Here is a 21,600-nt window from a genome sequence, read left to right as displayed (position 1 = left end):
TATATATATATATATATATATGGGGTGTCGAAATTAATCGTTTCTACGATGCATCGCGATGCAGATGAGGACGATACGGTATCGGTTCAGTAATAGACCATAACCGATTATAATGTACTGACGCTTTTCTGACGTCATTTGTCGCGTATGTGCTTTGTCGCGGTAGCATTAATTGGCAGAGGGAGGCGAGACGCAAGTGCGAGTAATTAAAAATGCTCCAACTACTTTAAAAGCCTACATCTGAGCACATTTCAGCTTTTATGAACAACCTGGTAAGCACGACCTGGAGAAGACACGCGCTGTGTGCGCTCATGTCACGCACAAATAGAATATGCAGGAGGTAATACCACTAACTTGATAAACCACGTTAGCAGTTTTCACCTCGAGCTGTTAACGCCTGACAGAGTCTGACTGCTTTAGAGTTGCGGATGAGCTCCAACGTCACCCGAATCCGCAGACAAAAACAAATCATCCACCCGCCCCAATAATTTTCTCTGATTTAAGTATCCGTACCCGATGGTTAAATTACAATTATTCTGTGTTATTACGTGTGATTATAAATGGATGATCGTCACCTTCAACAGCGGACTCGGCGACGGTTGATGCGGGCATGTCTAATGGTAACATTATACACTGATGAATGAGCGCTGCTTTTAAATGAACATTTAAGAAAATGAAATTGTCAAAATCAATTTTGTTTTAATGGCATAAACAGGATTTACTTTTAAGCTTGAAACTTAAACTGGAATGTCACTGTTTCTGTCACTGCGACTTCCCGAACCAGTGAACACGCGCACATCACTTTTGAAGTAAAATTGAAAATTGAGGATGCAGTGTCAAATTGAACTGAATCGATGACATAATCGAACCGGACCGTGAGACCAGTGTAGGTTCACACCCCTTTTTTATATATATATATATATATATATATATATATATATATATATATATATATATATATATATATATATATATATTAGTGCTGTCAAACGATTCAAATATTTAATCGCGATTAAATCGCATTAACTCTCTGGGGTCGGCGGTCTCGCCGGCGATACCAGCTCACTTTTTTCCTTATCAGTGCAAAAGAGACTCAAATTACTCTGTTAATTTTGATCTTACATATAAGTGTTGTACATCATTCGATCCTGTTAAGTTTGTATTTTTTTTGTGGAACCTCATAATAAAAACAAAGTGTTGTGCTTTTCGCCTAATAAAGAAAAATAAACATGATGCGCGTTCTGCGTTCTCTCTGTCAGTGAAGTCCATTCTGAAACGCGTCCGAAAAATCAACTGTAACTCTGCAAATACTCAGTCAAACAGGTACACAGGCACACAGGCATGAAGCCTGAATTGTCTTCTTTTAAATGAAGTAATTTATATAAAAAAATGTTTTTCTCATTTTATGTAATCTGTACGAAAAGAGAGAGATGATAGTCGTTCTCGTCTCAGCTCATTAAAGTTAATTTGACCACGCCCACGGAGCGCGCGCTCTATTCAAACACAAATGCTCTGAGGCGATCCACGCCCACACCAGCTGGATAACCACCGAAAGAGACTCAGATTTACGACGCTGTGAGGAATAATAGTACTATCTTAATAATAATCCTGGAAAAAATTACCTCAGAAGTAGGCTACAGGTAGTTTCATTTGGAGGAGCAACGGATCCAGCCGAGGAAATAGGTACATTCTTTATTTTCAAGTGCTTTGTGCTAATCGCGATATGGAATAGTGTCTGTAAACAAAAAGACTGTTTGAATCGCGTTTTTGTGTGTGAATGAATGAACAGCTTTTACCTAACTATATTCCAATACTGAGATGAGTAAAAATCGACTGAAATATGTTGAAATAAAATATTTTTGTATAAGCAACGAATTAAACTGCAAATTAACATTTATATGTCCTAATCATAAAAACGATATGTTACATATGAAAGACAAGATGTCGTTTTTACTGTAAAATACTGCCACATCAAATAAGCTTGTTTGCTAAGATGTTATTATAGTATTTGTTCGATTGTAAGCTATATTCAAACTAATTAATCCGCAACTGTGAAATATGTATGATAAAATGTATACTTTAGTATATAATACAAAGAAAGATTACATTTGAAATATAGTTACATTTTAATTGTTGTTGTAATTGTAACCTTTTTATTAAAATAGCAAAAATATATGTAGGCTACATATAAATAAATCTTAGGTAAATCTTAAAAGCTCAATATAAGCCTCCTCTTTAAATTATTTGTATTGTGTTTTATAAGTGACACATTTGGGATACATTCCCAAACTTTCTGTAAAAACAGTATGATAATTAACTGCACAATTACTATAAATTTTTACATTTGATATTATACAATTTGCAAGCACAATTTGAAAAATAAATAAATAATTGGAACTGTGAACCAATTTTGTATTATATAGGCATATATATATATATATATATATATATATATATATATATATATATATATATAGTCATTGCATTGCATTCTTGTGGCTCAGTGACACACCTGAATGAAAGGGTCATTAGTATGCAGCCCCATTATGCACTCATTATGCGGGCCCATTGTCTTCTCAGGTGTGAATCACAGCAGGTCACACCCCTGCGCATATTGCCTTTCCAAACAAAAAGTGTCATTTTTAAATTTAAACCAATCTATTGTTTAATGTGAATGATAAGGCAGGATGATTTTCAGATCATTTTGAAGAAAAAACTCTAGGCCACAACACCCATTAGTCAAAAGTCTTGTGGACAGATATTTAGTATGTGTTTTGTGGCCTTATTTCAGAAACTTTAAGTTTTAGTTTTTTCAATAACCACGCATAAACAATATTCTCTCAAAAATAAAAAAATGTACATACATGTTGATAACACATTATGGTAGCCCTGTGTGTGCTAAATAGAGTGTAATTACACCTTTGCCAGTAATATGTTTATAAGCAACTGAAAAAAGCACAAATGTCAGAGTATGTCAAAACATCTCAAGGACCCCAAAACACCTTGGACCCCAGAGGGTTAATGTCATAGTTAACTGGCGATTAATCACACATTTTTATCTATTCTAAATGTCTCTTAATTTCTTTTTGTCCCATTATTTTTTCTCATTTTAATGCTCTTATCAACATGGAAAAGTGGATTGGCTTGCTTTGTGCAAATGTTTTTTATTGAAAACAACTTTGGGATATACTGTAAATTTCACACTAACATTCTCACTTGGAGCAAATAATCTCTCACACAATGCAACACTATCCATCAATAAAAGGGTGAAAGAAATACTGACGAGGTCCTGATATTGACAAGGGGGCGGAGAATTCGCATCAGCTGTGTGTGTGCTTGGCCATCATCAAGAAGTGGTATTTCAGACTGGACGTGCTGCGATGATGATAGCTCAGTTCACAACGACAAAACACACAGATCACTTTGGTCTTGTCGATGGAACCATTTTGCAACTTTTTAAAAGTAAACTTTCCATTCAGAATCTTATTGGCATCCATTTCGGCGTCTCGCGCTCGTCATCCACTCAAACCGTAACTTTAACCTACTATTTGGCCGGCTCGCAAGCCCAAACAAGTGCGTGCGGCGTGCCTGTTGTTTCGTTTCCGGTCTAGCTAGATCCGCTTGCGCTTTGGTCGACGAAGCAACAAAACGTCCTCACGCGGCGCAAGCCATTGAAATGAATGTGTTTCATAGCGCCGCGCATGCCACGTCCTAATAGCGCAGCGCATGCCACGTCCATTATTCATGATTATTTACGCCCCCACACATATTGCCTTTCTAAACAAAAAGGTGTCTTACAAAATTTAAATCAATGTATTGTTTTATGTGAACAATGGCAGGTTTTATGTTTATGTTTCAATGTTTTATGTTTATAGGCAAGATGATTTTCACATAATTTTGAAGCAAAAACTCTAGGCCAGGGGTTTTCAAATTGGGTGAATGTGAGCCTCCCTTTACAGTAGGTAAGGACAGCTGACAAAAATGAATCGCATGCATTAACGTTGACAGCACTTGTCATACATTGCTGACAGAAAATGCTGCGGTTTAAAGTGGACTCGTTTTCATGGTAGGCCTACACCGAATGTTGTTTTAGTAAGCTACACAATGTTCTACATTAAATATTTAGCTAACAGTCTGAAGTTACCTAGCAGCAGTCTATGTTAACATTAGCTCAATCAATGTAAGGCTAACATCAAAAGGTGTAGACAAAGTATGATTATCCTGACCTGAGCTAATTTACTGAATCAACCAACTCACATTTCCTTTAAAGTCACTTTAAACTCACATTAAAGTCACCTGTGGTTGTTTCTGGCGTTTCATCGCTGTCTGTGCCGCAACCGCTAGGCCTGCTCATTAGAACGCTCAGTCAGTGAGCTAACGTTATTTTACACAGGCTCAGTCGTGCTCCTCCGTGGCAATGACGGCGTGCGGTTAAAAATCATAAACGAATTTTAAAGTGTAAAATTTAAATTTTAAATTACGCCTGTGGGTAGAACATCACCCCCAGGCTACATGAACTTGCGCTCCATGCTTTCACAGACGACTCTAACCTCAATCACACTGTGTTGCCAGGACCCACCCTGCTCTGCTTCTGATAGGCTTGTAACGTGTTAGAGCTGTGTTCCTCTCATATGATTGGTAGGTGAAATCAATTGACTCGAAACTATTAAACCGCATGCAAGTTCCCAAACATTTTTTCTTTTTTTCCCTCACAGCCGATATTAATAGAGCTGCATAGTTATTTTTTCTTCGCGTGTCGCACCTCCCCTACGCGAAGAAAAAAATAACTGTGGGGGCGCCGCGCCTCACCTATTGAAAACCGCTGCTCTAGGCGACAACATCCATTAGTCAAAAGTCTTGGACACATTTAGTATATGTTTTATGGCCTTATTTCAGAAACTTTAACTTTTTATTTTTTCAATAACCATGCATAAACATTCTCTCAAAAATACAAACATGTTGCTCACATATTATGGTAGCCCTGTTTGTGCTGAATAGAGTGTAATGACACCTCTGCCATTAATATGTTTATAAGCAACTGAAAAAAGCACAAATGTCAGGGCATGTCAAAACATCTTAAGGATCCCAAAAACACCTTAGACCCCTAAGGGGTAATGCAAGACAGACTTTTCCACCCATATTATTATCCTTCAAAGCAAACACCAGTAATGAAAGCGTCTGCTGTGTAAATGCTAGGGGTGTGACGAGACGCTTATCTCACGAGACGAGACTAGACACGAGATTGGGTTCACGAGAACGAGACGAGATTTTTGCACAATTTTTCAGAAATCCTCAATGACAAAATTCATGGCTGGAAAAATAGTATGCAGGTGCATTTTTCAATGTTTTAACTAATAATCTTCTAATGCATGTCATTTCAGGTCTACTTTATGAGTATGAATTATCAAATGCATTGAAAGAAAACAATATTCAAGCACTGTAAAAGGTTTTTATTGACTGGCTTTTCTCCTGTATAATTTCACATTAGTCTCTTCAGACCTTACTGTACATTTAAGAGCTTTCAGAACTTCTGATTGAGGCTGTGTGTGACCTCCTAACTGAACTCCTTTTAACACACATTTAACAGAGAAATAAAAACCGTATAAATAACAAAAATAAATAACTGTTTTCTCTTAGTCTTATTAAGTGCAAACAATAAGTGCGAGTGCAACCATAATCAAAGTTAGCACACAGACTCTTTATAATTGTTGTGAAATTGCGGTTTTATTTTGCACCGGCAGTTATAGGGTTAATGCGGTGAGTTCGGAAAAGGCCGAGAGAAACGAGGCTGTTTGTCTCTACAGTTGTTCTTGCGTTCCGATTATAAGTTCAGAAACGGAGCCTCCCTTGTCTGTTGTCCTTTGTACGTTACAGTGCTCTCTCAATATTCGCAGTGCCAACAGAGACCAGAGCCGCAAATAAACAGTCCAGAGATGGGTATTGGGAGACGGATTATTTTATGTATGCAGCCTAATTTGTGCGCAATGCACATCAGGGAGCTTGTGTTTTACTTTCACTTACAAATTCGTGACCGCGCGTATAGGGAGCAGCGGTGCTGAGCGCGCATTCTAAATGATAAGACATTTACCAGACGTTTAGTCTGTTGCGCAACGAATCCTCCGCCATCGTCACGCGATCAGTGAACTGTGATTCGTGCTGCACTGATTGCAACGGCAACTCGCGCTGGATGAGCAGAGCAGACTTTTGCATTAGTTTATAATGGTTTTTATTTTTTTATAAAAACAACAAAACGATAGTTTAGGCGAATGTGAGTGTAGCGGTGGAATATTAATGGGGATATCGCGAGACAGCTTTTTCACTCGACGAGAAATCTCGTCATATTTAGTCTCGCGAGATCTCGTGGCACGAGATCTCGTCACACCCCTAGTAAATGCATCAAAAATGGCTTAAATCTTCTACTGCCAACAAATTTTTCAATCTGAAAAGAGCTCATTAAAACACTCAAGGAACTAGCTCTCCTTGTTAAGAAGTAATCTATCATAAATGACAGCAATAGTGGCGTGATGTTTTATCACAAGCACCATCATCGCTTCCATTGTAGTTATCTGAAGGGTTGAGAAAAACGAACGAAATCCCAACGTTTTATCCATCAAGCGGAAGAGTCATTGGTGCCCTGATCACATTTCCCTTCCCACAGCTTGCCCCTCCCATATCACGAGAAGGAGAGGACACCCTCAAGGTCGTCTCTTGAGAAAACCCACAGAGCACATGCAGACATACAGAGTATCATGCACAGCCTACCAGAAACAAAATACACATACTCCAGACAGTCACAGCAGCCACACCCAAGAGAACTGAACTGCTTAGTGCTACTGAATACATTATATTTTGAAGCCAAAGGGTTATATACAAAAAAATAAAAAATAAAATAAAAAAGGTGACCTGTGAGTGTATGCAAAAGTTGACCACGATATTGCTACGTGTTGTGGGTGGTTGCTAAGCAGTTGATAGGGCATTCTGGGTGGATGTGAAGCCATTGATAGGTGGACCCAAAATCAAATAGCCCACCAACAAGTCTCTGTTCTGGTCTCTAGATATGGCACAGATCCCTCCTTCAATTTAAGCCTATAGGCGTTTTAGCAATTGTACCATTTCTCCCATCAAATTATAAATTATAGGAGCATATAAATTAGTAAATAATATGATTAAATATCAGCGGATATGAATGATGAAGCAACCATTTTCCATAGGTGCTGCTTCTGTAAGATGGGACTTCATGTGGTATTCAGCAGGACCTGCTGCTGACAGTGGAAGTTGTTTTTATCCAGGTTGATGCACTTGTGTGAAGCATCGCAATCTCTTGCAGGTAAATCTATTAAAAGTCCTTAGGAGCTCTGGCATGCTGCATCCATTATTAATGAAAGTACCATTAAAAACAATCTCTCCCCGTCTCTGTGGACATCATGACAGTGCTTTCAGGTCGAGGCTTTGTCAGCGTCTCCAAACAAATGGTGAACAAAATACAGTACAAGCATGTACGTATGTGCTTTGGGTTTGTATCTGCTATACAAACAGCATATAGGATGAGCTACTGTGGAGAACAGGGTTACTGCACACTTTTTAAAGTCAAATTGAAGGCTTTTTAAGACCTTTTCACGACCCGAAGAAATCAAAATTAATACCGTGCATTAGGGGTGTGCAATATTGACAAAAATATGTCTCAATATATTTACAATTGCATAAATAAAGCTATGAGATAGTTTTTTTAATTCAATATTTAAATATGAACTGATTTCTAATTTTAACGTTCTAATTAAAGGGTACTTTAAATGTGAAACTAAAACCACCAGTACTAGGTGGCGGCAAGTCTTGAGTGAGTTGAGTCATTAATTCAACCGATTTGTTCAAACAGCTGATTCATTAGGGAAAGCAGCAAGTGATTGTTCATTGAATCATTAAATTGATTTGTTCAAAACGCAGATTTTAGTCCAAAAAACCATCGCTGTTTGTTGCATGGAGACTTTGCTACGGTTTCATTTTGAAATTTCCGGCGGCGAAATAAAAGGAAAACAAACGATATTGACAATATTGTTTATAAAATGTAACTCACAAATGTTAATTTAACTGTTATATAAAATAAATAATCACATTTGCAATTGTGCACGGGAAAACGGCCCTCTTGCAATGTGATATTGTATGATAACATATGATATAATTAAAAGACAAAAACTCATTTGGGAACATACCTATAACTGCGCACATCAAGCAGTGAAAGCACCAGAGACAAAAGCGATGTCAGCTCTCGTACATCGTTAAAACAATGATTACAAAATCATAATAGACAATACACATCGCACAATATTACGCCCAATGAATGAACTTACAATTGAACTGACATTTACCAACTTGCTTCTCTCCTCCTGTTTCGCGTGCAGGAGACAGACGTAAATCTGCCGCAAATGTGATGCGAAATGTCACGTGAACAAGCAAATCCACAAAGAAAGAATAATAAATAAAAGTATGATAATCAGATAGTTTTAATTTGGAAAACATTTAGATATGTGCAAGTCAAATTGGCATCGAAAATTTAAGACCTTTCATAAATAAAAAATAAGACCTTTTAAGACTTTTTATGGCCTTAAATTTTAAAAATCTAATTTAAAGGGGTCATATAATGCCATTTTTGTACAAGCTAATATGATTCTTTAGGGTCTAAATTAAAAGTTTGTAATATACTTTAATTAAAAATTCTCATTAGTATTGTAAGAAAACACTTATTTTACCTGGTCAAAAACAGCTCTGTTTTCAGCACGCCGTTTCAGTGCATATGCCTTTAAATGATAATGAGCTGTGCTCACCCCGCCCCTCTGTTCTGTGCGTACACCATTTGTAACTCAATAACCATAACGCGTTGTTCAGTACCGTTATAAACGTGGGATTATGAATTATATTGAGAACGTCATACATAGAAAACATGCCGTAATGTACCCTGAGTGTAAACCTTAGACGCATTCATTGTGAAGCGTGCAGCTAGCGATTTGCAAAGATTAATATATTAATATAAAGTTTAATAAAACATTACACTCACTTCCGTTCTTCTGGAGATTCAGCAGGAACACGAATATCTGGTACCAATCCTTTTTTCAGGAGCAGCTTCTTAGCAAATCCAGCTTTATACTGATCCTCGTTTATAAAGCAGTCTGGTGTGTGAAATGATTCGCGCAAATATGAAAGCATTGACGTTGCTCGTGGGGAATATTCCTTTCGAAAACAAACTCAGCCACTGCGTCTTCGGCGGTTCGGATTTAGGAACATTAAAATGACTGCTGTGTTCGTTATGACACCCAAGAACAGAACACCACAATCGCTTAGACGCCATTCTGCTCATAGACAGTGCTCCAGCATATCAACAATGACCGCGCCGGTCCGCGCAGACTATGATTGACAGCTCGCTCACAAGCGAAGGCGGGTCTGTGTTGAAATGCTCCTGTCAATCAACAATCGTGGGAGGGGCGTGCGTTTTTGTGACGTCACAGGCTCGAACGGCTCGATTTGAGGCAGGGGAAAACATATAAGGAGATAAAAACAAAAACACTGGATGGATTTTTATCATTATATGATGGTTGTGTACAGGCACTGCCAACACACATTTCAGTACAATCAACTTGTAAAAGTGCATGCACCATTATATGACCCCTTTAAGACTTTAAGGATCCACGAAAACCCTGGAGAAGCATCTCAGGTAGAGTGAGACCGTACGTGCTTCGTTCTCTCCCGTCATCTGATGACCTTTTCCATCAACGTCTGTCCTGATGTGAACACACATGGCAGGATCAGCGCCTCGCAGTTGGACATACTGTGCTGAGCTGGAGGTGTGTGTGGTTGTCAGAATAGCATGTTAGAGTCGCTGCCTTATGCAAGAAATTGTAGGATGTGTTCAGAATGACATATACTGTACTACATACTAAGGGCTGAGCGATATGGCTAAAAAAAAAAATTCCATATCAGTCTCTAATGATAATTGTGGTTTTAAACTACATGACAAACACTTCGAATATCGAAAATTTTGGACTAAATTTTTGTGATTCCTTTTATATACTTATTAAATGATAAACATCTTGCAGATTCTGTATGCAGAAACTTATGCAGTTAATTGTAACGTGTACACCTATAGGACTCTCAAAGTGGGCTGGGCATGAGTGATTGCTGGAATGGGCTAAGCTAGCCATCCTGCGGAGGTGGTCCCGTTGTGAATGCCATTTCATGTTTAACTGTGGATAGTGTGTCTGGTTACTGCCAGTGATTACAACCCAGAGCACAACCTAAGACTTATTTACTGCTTGATTTGAAAGCAGAATTACACCAGTCAAGGTCTGTAAGCATTCAAATGTCAAATAGTTCCGAGTCTTTTTCTGAATAAACAGCGTAGTTCATGAACAGGAGCAATCCGGAAAGAGCACCATTAATTTTGGATGAAATACAATGCCGCCTCTAGCCCCATCTCTATCTGACAAGCCTCCCGCTGTAAAAGAATGTTTTCTTTATTCAACAGCTTTACAGTTATGCAGCATATCTCAGTGTATTAACCTATGTCAGTGCCTGAGCTTGCAGTAGTCACATCTTAAAAGTGCACACACAAAGCACAACACATTCTACCCTTTTTCCTTACATTTTTCACAGACTGGAAAAGATTGATCAAATCGTTTGCAAGTTCCTAAAATAACCCCTCTACAGGCACAGGAGCATTCTGCTCATTCAATTTTCAGTCATCAAGCTGGCATCCGACCCAGACTGTCTGAGCGCTCTCTCTCTTTTGGATTACTTATTGATTTGAGCAGCTTCTGAGGAGCATAAACATAATGGAGGACGCTCTCATCAAAGCACCTGCATGTTTGCCTATGTGAACGCCTCTTCAGTGCGATTCTCCGGTTACCAAAATCACAAGAACAAGAAAAATATCTTCTTTTTACAGCTATAGATTGAATTGAGCATGTTTGAATTCTGAACATAAATGCAGAAAGAACAGTAATAAGTGCTGTTCTCCCTTGAGAATGCTGTTTGCGTGTTTTTATTAGTTCAGGGTATACAGGAATCATGGAATTAAATGTAATACCTTTTAAGACCTTTTTGAAGACCCCTTTCATACATTAAGACCTCATCGCCACTTCAAGTTTTAACCATTACATCGGCGACACCTTTTTATATATTGATTGTAAGATAGCACAACTAAACAGTCCTAGTTTGTGATAACTCCTTAATGCAACATAATTCAGAAGGGTGTGAATGAAGCACAAGATAATTAATTGAGTGACTACCCCAGAAACCAAGGTTTATTAACCAGAAACCAGAATTAGACCAATAAACAAAACAATTGACAAAACTTATTGAAGAGTGAAAATAAACCTCTCCGAGCTAAAGGGACAATATGTCTCATTCATGAAACACGAGCAGAACGAATTTTTGTGTAAATCGTGTGTAAAGTGGTTCTGGTGTAAATTTTCGGATTCATTAAAATGTTCGTATTTTCCAAATGTTAGTTGGTACGAAAAAAATCTACACCTGCTCCCAGCCACGCGCAAATAGTGCGCTTAACACCCGAACGTTTTTCTCATTAATAAGGCTGCATTTTAATACACCTTAATCGGGTACATATTTGCACAGCATTTTGAAAAAATATTATATATAGTAATTACATACGGTTTTTCTTATTATGATAGCCAGTAATAGCATCTGCGATGGTGGTCCTTCTCCAGTTTGAATACTATTTTTCCGAAGTGAACTAATTCGTTTTTTTGCTCTCAAGCTTAATGTCGAACCATTTTCTTCTCACTTCTGGGATTGTTCGATTAACAGATGAAACTCCATTAACTGCATCTGTAATATGCTGCCAAGCTTCCTTTTTTTTAGGACCCGATACACCACTATGTACGCTTGAAAATAAAATGTGCCGTTTTGAATGAACTTCTGATAATAAAACTTCAATTTCTGCATCTGAGAATTTTTTTGTTTCATTCGCTTTCATGTCATAATATGATGCCCATATATAGTTGTCAGTCGGATTTAATGGGCGGGATTTATGGTAATTGAGAATGAACGTGCACGCGCATCCCATTTACGACGGATTGGAATTCATTAACACACACACACTTCACTATCACATCTGACGTTTACGAAGTATTTGTGAATCAGGAGAAGAGTTTTCGGGAAGGTCTCTTTACGCGCAAATCACTCGCATATTTACGAATGTTTCATGAATGAGACCCAATGAGTTCAAAGTATATTCAAAAGGCGTATTTATAACATCAACTCTTAAAACTGTCTGCAAAGTGCAAACCATAGCTCTTTTGTGGTAGGCTACACATCTCATGACAAACACCTGACTGGTCATTCAGTTTACCTGTGATTACCACTGAGTGCTTGATTTGATGCACCTGAGCAGAGTGTCATTACTCATTAGTGGTGTGCACGAATGTTCGATCTAATTATTATTCGAAAAAATTAAATACTATTCAAATTTTACTACGTTGCTTTGCTGGCTGTAAATGCTGTGAATCCATGATAAATCCCAAGCACTAACTCGCAGTTATAATTAAATGCACTGGGTGGCGCTTTGTAGCGTGTTGACTGTATTTGATCACATAATGTCGTCATCAGCCTCACAAAGTTTGGAATTACTAACTTGGATGAAAATTCTCTTACTAAATGATCTTACAAAATGGAATTACTTTTAATCAAATTAATTAATGATACGGAGTTATAATATCACCACCACAATGAGAAATAACATGAAATCCAAACATCAGTCGAATGAGGAAAGACAGCTGTTCATCACTGCATTCACGACTGCAGGTAAACTCAGCTGGACCCGAGTGAGCGAGATAACTTAACTGATAGCAAAATGATTGAGACATATGCTTCCTTTAAGTTTCATTAAGGAAGACAGGTTTAATAACAGAAAACGCAAAGTGCTGTTAGAAACTTCGTTATCCGTCTCTGTGTCCCTGCAACATCTGTCAGCGCAGCGCGTTTTCTACTCGAGCATGTGGATATTATCGTTTTTCTCAACATGAAAGTGAAACAATATAAACAAGATAAATATTATGCTGACTCGAGTGTATACCTACGTTTGCAATCAGGGTCCGAAATTAACTTTTTGGCTCACCTGCCACGGGGACTGGTAGATGAAAAAATCCACCAGCCAAGCATATTTTTTACCGGCCAAAATAATAAACAGCCTTTTTGTGTCACATATACATTAATCTATATATAGGCCTAGGTTAGGTATATTTAAACTTTTTGTCGTCATTTATATTTCTGGTCTATTATTTTCCATTTTTATCGATTTTTTGTGGTGGTGCCTATGAAAATAGTTCTGTACAAATGAAATGTATTAATTGTATATTTAATAAAATATTTGCAATAATAATATATCATAATTATTTCAATTTTTGTTTTTGTTTTACTCAGCTTATTTTTTTACTCCATTTACTCTTGACTGATCCGATCAGTAACTGAAGGACTGGAAATATCAGTTGTTTTAACCATTCATTAAAATGAATCGGTTCAAAGGAGTCATTAGTTCGCGAATTGGACGTGTCATTATCGGATGTGTACGCGTTGTGTGATGATTATCCCGGCAGCTAGGACATCCCACAAGATTTGTGTCAACACAGAAAACATTTAATCACTGGATAGTTTTTTTCGTTTATTTAAAGTGTGGTTTATGTCAGCTGAATGTGCGGAACGCTTTTCAGAGAAGATAAGGTATTTTAGCACAATTCACACCCAGTGGTAATTAAAAAAAAAAAAAAATCTGAATGCTCCACATGAAACTATGGTCTTCCGACCTTTTACCATCGTGTCGATTTATTTTGATTAATATGTGCCAGGGAGAGAGAGCAAGACAGCGCTTAGGAGACGGTGAAGCCTTGTTTATACTTTCGCCCATAGACATAATAAATACATAGACGCCCTATTGGCCGCTTTGGAACGTTGCTGCGATACGTCAACGGGTCCGCCATTTTGCTGAGGGCAAGACTGCACTGTAATCAAATGTAAGTAAACGGGGGAGCTGCGTTTTTTCTGGATAAAAACAAACTGTTTTTACATTTATCAACCGATTACAGTGGTTTGTATGTGGTGTACAAAAAGTTCCATCTCTAGTTATTTAAAATCTCGATAGTTAGACTAGTAAAATATTTTTTTTAATAAAGAATGGTCAAAGCTCAGGCTTGTCATGTATCTGGCTTTTTATTCTTGGATAAGAATGGTGAAGACCCCCATACAGAGATATAATTTAAGTTTTCTTATTGTGGAAAAAGCATTTTCTGTGATTGACCAGATTTTAGCAATAACAAAGATAACTGATGGATCCTTTATAATAATACGTTATGGTACAACTACAGTGCAATGCAAATAGTATATATAACATAAAGTGAGAAGTAATAGTAAATAGTTTAGTCAATAAAATAAACAAATAGTATACAGCAAATAAAATAGTAATGATTAGTATAATTATGTAATATCATAAGTACAATAATACAATCATAAAAATATTGATAATAGCATAGTTTATTAATAATACTATAATAATAGCAATAGAAAAAGAAATATCAATTACAGAATATACACAATAAAAAATAAGTTAAATAGTGACTTTAATATTTAACTCTTTTTGTTAAATTTCAGTTTTATTGATCAGTTATAGCCATTATAACAGAAGTAGCTTCAGTCAAACATACAGCAGGATACAATGTTAAAATAGCCTAAATATAAAGTTATGAAACTTCACTTTGCCCTCAGCCAAAACGATTTGCCAGGGAACCATTTATAGATTAATGAGACCAAAGATCGCCCGTTAGATATACACAAGACGAATTATATCTCATGTTTAACCACTAGACTACAGACATCCGAGTCAGCGGCAAAACTTCAAAAGCACTGGCCGAGGTACGGCTGTTCCAGGCGGGGTAGACGAGCGCTGAGCGCATCTTACAACTCCGAAAACGTCAGATCAAATTTTTAAATAGGCGCTATCTTTATAAACAAACCACATATTTGAGCTTTAAACAACTACATTGTCGACTGAAAAACTATTTAAACTACATTTCGTGACACAATAACAGTAGTATTTTTAAATTTATCCTCTGAACGTTACTATTACTAATTAAATCATGACCAAATACAACCAAAAACAAACGTTCAGTCTTGCTTGTGAAAGGTAATTCCTCGAAAGCTGTTTTCAATTGTGTGGCGATGTGTACAGCCCCAAACAGCGCACAAAACATGCATTTTTCTCAATTCCCGGTATGACAGGTATGGGAAAGTTGCCATCCCCAACATGGCGGCGCCGTTGACGTACGCTCCAGCGGCCAATAGGGCGTCTATGTATTTATTATGTCTATGCTTTCGCCTGTCTCTGAACCGAAGAGAAAGAGTGCGCGCGCGCGACCGGGGCTCTCTCTGCTCGTTCTTCAGTTGCGCCCTGTCACACGCGCAGCAGTTCAATTCCCATCCCTACTAGGGGTGTCTGAACTAGCAGCAGCATATTTGTAGTAAATTAATAATATAACAACGACCGGTAACGTTACAGCCGAGTGTTTTTCCTCCTCTGTCTTGTTTCCGAAATATTTTAGTTTTACTCTACAAAGCTTACAACTAGTGTGGCTCTTGTCCAGCTCCTTTCCCCCTTCAACTTCAGAAGCCAAAATATTTCCACACGTCAGCTTTTAACGAGGAGGGTGTTTGGATTTGGCGCTCAGCCATCGCGTCCGCGTCTGTTATGTGCACGCCACAGACGGTGCGGCCACTGCACTTCCGCGCTTCAGAGTTCCGTCTTTCGCGTTCCGTCAATATTACGTTATTATAAATATATATCTAAAAATTTTTTTTTTTTTTTTGAAAATCGATTTTTGACTATTGTGAATCGATTCAGAATCGTCCACATCCGCATCGCGATGCATCTAAGAATCGATTTTTTCCCCCACCCCTAATCCCTACTGGCAAACACAACAAATCCGAGCCCTCATGCCAGATAGTTTATAACATTACAAAATGCAATTGTAATAAACATTTTATTACATTACTATTTTGGTATGAACATTCACCCGCCAGTGGTACGGATAGCCTTTTGAGATTTACTCGCCAAACGGAAAAACTACCCGCATTTGGCGCTTGGCGGGTGTTAATTTCGGACCCTGTTTGCACTGCTTGAGCTTAAATGCTTCTGTTCTTTACATTTTTTGAATAAAAGAAAACCTTAAGATGTAAATGTAAGCTTGTTGTGTATATTGCATTTCCCCATTAGTCAACGATGTTGTTTAACACCCGTGCGTAAAGGGACATAATGCGCTATCACGCAGCAGTGCAGTCAGTCAGTGAGCGCGGTAACAGATGACGTCATATCTAGCGGGATTCCATAAATAAACTACACAGCCCACTTTTCGCCGAAACGATTAAATTCAGGCAAACTTTAGCATACAACCTTTTTGGACAAATATACATAACGAAAAGATACAATATTTAATACCTTGGAAAATGGCATTTAAGACGTTTTAAGGGCCTTAATTTTCTCTAAATTGATTTTTATCAACTTTTAATACTTTTTAATACCCCCCCAGACACCCATGTTTCATGTCGTTCTTGAGCTGAAGACATTGGTATGATGCCCTAATCACATCAAATTATAAATCAACTTCACATAAACTGACAATGAAGGAACCTATGGTTTATTAAAAAGAGAAACATAAGCTTATTGATGACAACCTACCCTATAGTCTCAGCTTCAGAAAGTGTCCATGGACAGCTTAGAGACTGTATGCATATTGCATGCAGAAATGGCAAGAACTGGCCAGCTCCAATTTGATTGGCTGACTGCTATGCAACTTCCATAAATCAGTGTGCAATTGATTTTAATCAGTCTGCTAGGAAGGAGTGTTTACCAAGTACTAAAGCTGCTACAATGAGCTCTTCAGAGGAAGCAAACAAACACTTGATTCGCCAAAGCGTGCAAGGTGCATGGCATAAAATCCTTAAAAGATATTTGAGAGGCACTTAGTATCAAGTAAACTTGATATTCTCTATAGTCAGGACTGTTTACAGAAATTCCTATGAAATAATTGCTACTCATTACTTTTAGATGGATGAAAATTCTGACCACAAAGTTGCAAGACATTAAACAAATTGCTTAAGTGTAGTCTGTGCAAGCTTTCACAGAGATTGCTGTATCAGTATTTGAAAGCGCCGCCACTTTGCACATTGATTATTACGGTATCATCGATTTCACATTTACCTGCTTCTAAATGTCACAAAGCTAGAAACTCTGGCTGGAGTGTTATGGCTGTTATGTCAACTTTTCTTCTGTGAGTAGGTTATTATTGGCCAGAACAATATTGTGGTGAACTGTCAAATGTTTTACACAGTGAGTATAATATACTGATATTTTGTGAAACCCCTTAATGGTAATATGAGGGCAGACACTAAACCTCTCAAGAGAAACTGCATTAATGAACTTATTCACCTTTTTTCAATTATAGCCAAAGGTATGCGTGGGCACTGTGTTGATGTCTACAGCAAGGAATGAACAATGGTTTGAGGAAAACATCAGATGTTCATATGAAAAATTGCTAATGTGAAAGCTGTAATGTGGACCTGGGAGCGCACGGAGGTCCCGAACCCGAGACTACCTGGAGGAGGTGGTCCGAGTTCGGTTGCACTTGAACTGTGCAGTGACTTGCGTGAATGTAAAGGCAACAGGGACTCGGGTGCGCACTTGTTCAGGAAGAAAAAAGTAACCGGTTTGTGATGACGTAAGATGAACGCAAATGCTCGAGGGTTCGAGAAAATCAAGTTAAGAGGGAAACCAGACCAGCGCTGGGAACAATCGCGCTCGGACTGCTGCAAACGTGCTCAGTGTAAAAACGGCCTAAGACTCAAGAGCTGTACAGAAACATCAGCATTTTTACCATAGTGAGCCATTCTGCAAAAGGAATGGCGTTCGGAAAATACCTTTATCACCAGATAGATATTGCTGAATTAGTCGTGAAAGCCACCCAAAAGGCTGGGTTTTATAAAGTTGAGAATTCTGAAACTAATTTTAATTAGTTGAAGGCTCTTGAATATTGTTGTGGACAATGGGGAGCCTTGGAGTCAAAAATGTTGAGAACCAATGTCTTAACCCATCAGAAGTCTGATGCGTTTTCTGCCCATCAAACATTGTGTAGGCCATCCTATAAAGAGGGAATGTAGTGAGAATGAGAAAGTAGTAGCTGAATCAGTCAAGTTAAGCGTATATTTAGCTTCATAAGCAGTTGTCTTTTAGTTTGTCGTGCAAGGCTCTATTTTGCTAATGTTGCTTTTGATTAATTTGACAACATCAAGATGATGTAATGCTTTCCTGCTTCATCTCAGATTACAACGGTCTCAAGGGTATCTTTGTAGGAGGGAGTTTTGGAAAAAACAAGGCATATTTTTCAGCGGCTTAGAACCGCTAACTGCATCAATTCTTAAAAAAAACCTGTAAATGCATTCATAAATTCTCCCTTATGTAGCTGGCAAAGACCTCAGATCACCGCTCGCTCACATTCTGGCTGGGAGCAGCGAGGCGAAGATCCACTATGTCAGGGTTTGACAACGGCGCATGGCATACCGCTGAGCAAATGTGCATGAGAGCTGTGCTGTTCCACACCCCCCAAGACATTGAAACATTCATTACAGACAGAGAACAAATCGAAAGGGCAGATTCCATCAGCCCACAATGACAAACTTACTCAGCTCACAACTCTAATAGAGACAACCCCTGAAACGTTCCAGAATCTCACGATGCAGTGCATGCAGGGTCACACACACACCAAACTGTGGCATCCGACAAAATAAAATCCGCTTAATGAGAGAGCCCTGGGGCAGAGATGCCAGAATTCCCAAGATATATCCGAAGATCTGGTCTCATCTTCCCTAGCATCTCCTATGGTCACAGCAATGTCGAGGGGACAAACATCTAAAAATATCCTTATTGCTTCCATTTATAGAACACGCAACGCAAAGCCACAGATCCATTTTTCTCCTAAATGGCAAATGTTCTTTTACAATTCTTTTGTCTTTCCACAAAGCTGCTACGAGCGATAAAGATTTCCAGTCAGGGCAGCTCAATTTACTGTTGGAACAATTCATTTCAATAACTTGTCAGGACCAGGCCCCATTCCATTGACGTTCTAATGCATATATTACATTTTGTTCAAGATTTATGCATTTATCAGCATTGCCTTGTCAATATCTTTGACAATAGACAAAAGGGGATGATATGTGAAGCAAATAGCATTTCCCAAAGTGTGCGTCAAGGGACGCAAAAAATAAATCACAGACATTGAAATTTCATTATGTGGAATACATTTATTTTCTAACACTGTGTCCTAATCAGACTTGAAGAACGTTCGGACTATGAACTCAATGTGAACTTAAGTGTAGTCTATGACAAAGCTGGTTCAGTTACATTTTTTTATAATAATGTTAAAATGCTGTAATATTTATGAATTTTAATTCGCAATTTTAATTGTACTTGTTAATTCGTTGCGAGTGAGAGCCCTATCAGAGAGCCCGTTCACATTCACCTGATTGACTGATTTTTTATAGATTTTTTTTGCATCCTGTAGTCGTGTCGCTTCTGTGTCGACATGCAATAAGATTCCAGTAACAAGTTAAATGTATCGCGTCCTGGCATAGCTGGCAACTCATAGGGCAGCATAGCATTAAATCAAGGATTTGAATTGTCATTCGTGCGTGTCCTGTGACAGCAGATCTGAAAAACATATTGTGAAATGCTACAATTTACCCCTAAGACTTGATCTCAGAATAGTAACAGAAGTGGTTGGAGAAATTTCAATGTATTCCCAAACTCATGGGGGATATGGGGACTTTTTTTACGTTTAGCAAGCTCTGCAATGACAATGTCTTTTCTCAGTATGAACTAAGAAAATCACTAAAATGGGAAATACTGGTATGAATAATGCCCTTTTTTCTAGTTATGAACTAGACTGTAGCGGCCCGCCATAGTGAAAGAATTTTACTTGCCCGACCAAACAAGTAGCCTGATTACAACTTCTATATAATACCCAAGGAAGCAATGAAACGCAAGGACGATTCTGATTTGATCACATTCAGTGTAAAGAGCGATTGATAATGCATAGTGCATTTCTGGTAACAAGGGGCCAATTGCACCAGCCGGACGTAAAAAAGTTGGGTGTAAGCTCTTACCGTTGAATATTTACACATGTTGCACCATCTAAAACTACGACAAGGTGCAGTAGCTTAGCGTAGGCGATGCGTGTACCCGCTATGGTTACAAATTTGAATTTATTGGCTACAACGAATAGATGATAAATGACTGCTGAGCCAAAAAATAAAATATAAAATTTACTCAGATTGTGAAACAATAAAAATGATTGAGCTATTCAGTAAGTATGCATATTTTGGTATACAAGCATTGACATAAAATCGAAGAGAAATTAGCACCTGCAGTGTTGGGGACAGCGCTCCGTTACGTGTTGTAACGGCGGTGATAACTCATTGATTAATTCTAACAATTCAACCCTGCTGCAACGAAAAGGTTCAAGAAGTTCTGTCTCCATATACATCTAGAGGATTACTCTGCCAAGCGTGCCGCACAAGTCCTGAAAAGTGAAGCCAAATCCTCTCGATCGCCCCCAGGTGATTGGTCCCAGTATAGGTCATAAACCCCGCCCTCCCCATGAAGTCTAATGGGACACGATGGAAACTAAATCAAATTACGCTTCAAAATAAAAAAAATTCCAAAGATTTTTTTCTGTCATTTCAGGTAGTTTTTAAGGTAACACTTTACTTGAAGGGGTGTGCATAAGACTGACATGACACCTTCATAATCATGACATGACATGTCATGAATATGAAAGAGGTTTTATGCATGTTTATAACAACTGTCATTAAGTGTCATTCACTCAATTATGACATTTTTTATGCAAATGACATTGTTTGAGATGTCTTTGTTATGACAGCTTGACAAACCAATACACCATAACCTGTCAGTGTCTTGGTAATGACAACTTTACCAAGACAACATAAATTGTCATAAATATGTCATAACATGACATAGCAGATTAATTATCAAACTATAGAAACCACTTAGCTTTGTGGGTTAACATTACAATAAACTGTCAGGTGGTTGGTTTTGACATTGGCTGTCATGAGGCCATTATAACGGTCATGAATATTTTTCTTGACCTCAACTACAGTGGTACAAATTGAATTTGTCATTAAAATGTTATTATGGCCTCATGACAGCCAATGGTTTATAAAAAAAACAAATTATAATAAACAAATATAGCTTTGCTATATACTTTGTACAATATACTGTTGTATACTATATAGGGCTGTGCCAGTAAACTCGACAACCACTCCACCGTAGTTGTAAATCTCCACAGCGGTGGCGGAGTAGCACTGGCGGTGGTGCGCCAACACATTTTTTGTATGTGAATGCCGTTTTACATGAATATTATGACGATTAGGTATCGACCCGCGCATCACTAATGCCTATCCTGCTGGTGTTTTGCCGCTGCTTACTGCTGAACCGCGTCATAGCTCATTACCATAAAGTTGAGCTTCTTTCAACTT

At 38.1% G+C, this 21,600-nt stretch overlaps 1 protein-coding gene across 1 annotated transcript in view; it reads right to left on the bottom strand.

Moving 5' to 3' along the window:
• slc24a4a (solute carrier family 24 member 4a) overlaps positions 1-21,600 on the bottom strand; it is a 65,863-nt gene that overhangs the window by 32,948 nt on the left and 11,315 nt on the right. The gene's annotated exons all lie outside the window — the stretch shown is intronic.

The sequence above is a fragment of the Rhinichthys klamathensis genome, unplaced genomic scaffold (genome assembly GCF_029890125.1).
Source record: "Rhinichthys klamathensis goyatoka isolate OS25496 unplaced genomic scaffold, OSU_Roscu_1.1 h1tg000032l_1, whole genome shotgun sequence".
In the NCBI taxonomy this organism is placed as follows: domain Eukaryota; kingdom Metazoa; phylum Chordata; class Actinopteri; order Cypriniformes; family Leuciscidae; genus Rhinichthys; species Rhinichthys klamathensis.
This window is presented reverse-complemented; position numbering and strand designations above follow the sequence as displayed.